The sequence below is a fragment of the Centruroides sculpturatus genome, unplaced genomic scaffold, assembly GCF_000671375.1.
Source record: "Centruroides sculpturatus isolate CEXI.00-Female unplaced genomic scaffold, Cexi_2.0 scaffold92, whole genome shotgun sequence".
Lineage (NCBI taxonomy): Eukaryota > Metazoa > Arthropoda > Arachnida > Scorpiones > Buthidae > Centruroides > Centruroides sculpturatus.
In genome coordinates, this window is record NW_019384394.1 from 340,886 (window position 1) to 345,753 (window position 4,868).

The following is a 4,868-nucleotide window of genomic DNA, read 5'->3' on the forward strand; positions in this document are numbered from 1 at the left end:
GGCGGCTCCCCCAGGGTGAGGCTTGACCATTGCACTTGGGTCTAGCTGACCCCTGCCACTACCCCAAACTGGGGCAGATGGGGCGTGTAATTTGTGGTAGCTGGGGACTGCGTTCGCGCTCTCCCCTCGTAAATAACAAAGAATAGTGATGTTTGTATGATTTGTTCGTTACGAATGACAGGTTTTGTACTTTTTTGTAACCGTACTGTACAGTGATTCATTTTAATGTCATGTGATCACAGTTTAACGAATGAGAATGTTTATTGCAGGTTTGCAACCTCAATATTACTGTTAACCTCCCCATGTGGACGTCATTTATGGACGGCTCCTTACAAAGTTAGTAATAATTCTGCTATTCTGAACACCGTTTGGCATAGTACTAGCATTAATAATCGAATATTATCACATTTATCTAATTACCATAATTACAATTAGAAACACAAAAAATGTAATTTATAATTATTTCTATTTTTTTTTTTCTGCTATTCGAAGAAATTTGTACAATTAAGTATGCTTTTATGCCGAAAAATTAAAATTTGCATTGCTGATCGTTGTTAATTCGATACAGTATTTTCTATTTTTATAAATCATCTTATTGGCAAAGCAATTAATCACATGAAACCATATATTCCCGTTTTGACAAATTTATTAAAATACTGTATGTAGTTTATCGCGAATATTAATTTATAATTTAGACATTTTAAAAATGAATTTGGAATTGGAAATTAATTCAGTACGAGATGGCAACTCGCAAATACATACAATCTTACCAGTAGTTAATTATCGCAATGGCCACTAAGAAGGAAAGGCAAGTCACCAAATAGGCACACACGCCTTCCTGAAAACAAAAGGAAGGTGTGGTCTGAACCGAAACGAAAACGTCAGGTCAGACAGTATATACATTAAATCTAATCTTTATTGGTTTAGGTGGGGGATAGCGCGAACGCAGTCCCCCGCTACCACAAATTACACGCCCCATCTGCCCCAGTTTGGGGTAGTGGCAGGGGTCAGCTAGACCGAAGTGCAATGGTCAAGCCTCACCCTGGGGGAGCCGCCATCGGGACCACGGCTGACCCCGGCGCCAGGTAAGTATGCTCCACCACCTTCTCGTCTCGCCCTTATTCACGAAACGCAACCCTATTACTGGTGTTAGTAGATTAAAGTATCTTTATTTCTTTCAGTAAACAATCGATTGTTCAATAATTAAACATTTTATATTTTCCAACCTGTTTTTCCGTTGAATTTTTTAAGAAGCTCACTCTTAACTCTTTCTTAAGTAAAATAATGTTATATTGAAATGTATGCTCAACCAATGCCTCTTTGCGCCATCTATCAACAAACAATAATATAAATCATTTTACTTTTACTATTTAGGTTACTGGTGTATGACAAAGAGTATGAAAGCAGATTTTATTGTTAAAAGTCAATAAAATTTATTTTATAATTGATTATTACTTTTCCACATATATAGGAAAACGTATATAATTGTCACATTGTTATTGATGATGATAATAATTAAAATAAGAAATAACTTACGAATTAACATTAACTTATACGATTATAATTTATATACGTATATAAATCAGTTATAAATTATACTAGTAGCCCGGGCCGCCCCATAGTCGGCGTTCTTTACAAATTTCCATGAGGCAAATTCATTTGACTTTTTTGTTCCTATCAATATGCTGTACTGCTCCGTTAAAGTCCCAATGGTAAGATTTACCCTCCGAATGAAGGGGTGGCGACCCCCCAAACTGTAGCCCCCCTGTGCGAACAATAAAGTCAAAGGAATGATATCCCTACGCGCGATCTTCCGCGTGATATCTCAGGAAGGGTCGCGCATAGGAGTGTGGTTCATCAGACATTATTGTTCGCCCAGAGGGGGAGGGGTCGCCACCCCTTCATTCGGAGGATAAATCTTAACGTCCCAATCGCGTCATACGGATCTAATTTCTACCTATTAAACATTCTATAAATACTTTAAAATAGTTTAATTTGTTTATTTACCTGGTAAGATTTACTCTCCGAATGAGCGGGTCGCCACCCTCCCAAGGGGTAGCCCCCATGCGAACAATAAATGTCTAATGAACCCCCCTACGCGCGACCTTTCGCGAGATATAAATTGTCCTACGGGTCACGTGACCGCCTGTTAGCCACAATTTACCCTGCGAATGAACGGTCGGCGACCCACCCCGAATTGAAGACCCCCTCCGTGCGAACAAAAAAGTCAAACGACCCATACCCCTATGTACGACTCTCTACGATATGGCCCGATATTACGATCGCCGGAAATGACGTAGGCGATCGGTATCGACGAATCGCGTCATTCTCTCCACTAAGCCTATCGACCTATTCTAATGTGACTGCAGTCTAATTCAAGGTCTTAGAATATAAGGTTGCCTCATACAGCCAGTTCCTGCCTAGATTCCGGATATACGTCATTCATAGTCGAGCAGTGGTCTAGCTACTGCTTCACTACTGTAAGTGAGGGAAGGAAATTTTGGAATTTAACTATTTTTTTTTAATTTGTTGAGCGTTTTTAGACTCATAATCTTCGAAGGTAAATATATCTTAGTTATTACTATTATTAAGCATAATTATGTTGATAATTATATCGATAAAAATTGTTCGGAATTAACAAAGGTGTTCCTAGAACAGTTTGATATTCTGTTGTAGTCTTTACTCTTCGTTCTGTAGAAATTACAGAATATGGTTACGGATAAAATATATTTATTAATAAAATACTTTAAAATACTAAGAATAGTTTTCTGCATGTATAAAAATAGTATCTGCTCAATGAAATGACGACTACAAATAATAAGCTGGCCCGTAACAGAATGGTAACACTTTTAAGATAACTTGAGATGTAAAAGAATATTGTTTATTATTAATTAATATAACTTTTTAAAATATGCATATTTACGCAAATACCTAAATTTTATTATTTTTAGATGCCAGGAGCAACGTGTGCTGTTGCAAATTGTGATAACAGCCATTGTAAAACAAAGTCATTAGACAGGAAAGTCAGTTATTTTAGATTTCCTAAAGATCCAATAATAAGAAGAAAATGGATCCATAACTGTAAAAGAAAAGACAAATTTAATCCTGATTCTTGTCATGTTTGCTCTGATCATTTCACAGAAAATGATTTTGAGAGAAATTTAAAAGCTGAATTATTAGGTTTATTGACAAGACCTAAACTAAAGAAAACTTCAATACCAACAGTAAATTTAGGAAACATAGAAAATAAAAATATTAAGCAGTCAAATGAAAGAAAGAATCGTGTATTAAAAAGAAATAGAAAAAACCTGATAGAAAAACTTTTAGATGTAAATAAACAGGATAAACGAGAAGAATCTCATAACAAATGTAACAATTGTAAAACTTTAGAAAATCTTAATTTTAAATTAAAACATGAAAATTCTATTTTAAATATGAAGATTAAACATATTGAGTTAAGAATGCAAGCAGTCCAAAGAAATCTGAAATTTTGGAAAAGTAAAACTGTCATCATTCAAAAAGAAAATGAAAAATTGAAAAAAATAAAAAAGATTTTGTTATATCAATATTGAAAGGTACCTTTACAGGTATATAATATATAATCTGCTGGAGGGAAAAAAGAAAATTAAATGGAATAAAGAAAATATGAATTTTGGCATTTACTTTGAGATATTTAAGCATAAAGTCATATTTATACTTAAGAAATCAAATGAATATCCTGTTACCTGCAGTTTCGACACTTCAACGACGGGCTTCAAAAATAAATCTTTGTCAAGGCATATTAAATGATGTTATAAACATCATGAAAATTAAAGGCTTTGAACTTTCAGAAGAAAAACTTAGTTCTTCAGTTTAATCAGATGAAGGTAAATACTGTATATACTGTACTCATATTGATAAAACCACATAATTCAATAATTATTTTAATTTTCTGGTTTAACATTTTACTGATATTTCAGGTAAAGTGTATATATGAATATGATAAAGTTATTGGACCCAATAATCAAGTTTTAGTAATGATGGCAAGAGGACTATTTGCATCATGGAAACAATCAGTTTAAATGGATTTTGATGTTAAAATGAAAAAACAACTTTTATTTACTGTTATTTCAAAACTTTTTGATGCAGGATATACTGTTGTTGCTGTTGTTAGTGACTGCGGTGGACAAAATATAGGATTATGGAAAGAATTAGGGATAAATATATTCAATACTAAATTTATACATCCATCTAATGGAAATAATATATACTATTTTCAAGATGCACCTCATTTGTTAAAACTCATTAGAAATTGGTTTTTAGATACAGGTTTTCTAACTTCAGATCATACATTAATAAACAACTCATTACAACAGTTACTTCAAATAGATTCCAATGAAATAAAAGTTTGCCATAAATTAAAAGAAGAGCATATTACATGTCAGAAATTTCAACAACAAAATGTTAGGTTAGCTTGTGAATTATTTTCTAATTCTACAGCTGTTGCTATTAAAAGATATATTAAAACTGAAAATGCCTTAGCAGCTTCTGAATTTATATCATCAATTAATGCATGGTTTGATGTTATGAATAGTTCAACACCCAATTTTCATTACAAAATTGATTATCCCTCCAAATGTGCTTATGGCATTAACATAACAGAACAAAATAATATACTTGATAATACTTACAGAATAATTGAAAGTATGAGATGTGTATCTAAAAAATCACTTCAAACATTTCAAAAAGGAATGCTTATATCTATTAAATCTATTAAAGATTTATTTTTCGACCTTAGTTCAAAATTTCCTAAATACCATTATATCTTAACATGTAAAGTAAATCAGGATTCTTTAGAAAATCTATTTTCACAGATTCGAACTAGAGGT

At 33.0% G+C, this 4,868-nt stretch overlaps 1 non-coding gene and 1 pseudogene across 1 annotated transcript; one reads left to right on the forward strand and one right to left on the reverse strand.

The window, feature by feature from the left end:
* LOC111618344 lies at nucleotides 1-128 on the forward strand (annotated as a pseudogene).
* An 800-nt stretch (nucleotides 129-928) lies between these two features.
* Nucleotides 929-1,093, reverse strand: LOC111618339. Its single transcript, XR_002755560.1, has one exon. It is a non-coding gene; the product is annotated as a U1 spliceosomal RNA (small nuclear RNA).
* Between the last annotated feature and the right edge of the window lie 3,775 nt (nucleotides 1,094-4,868).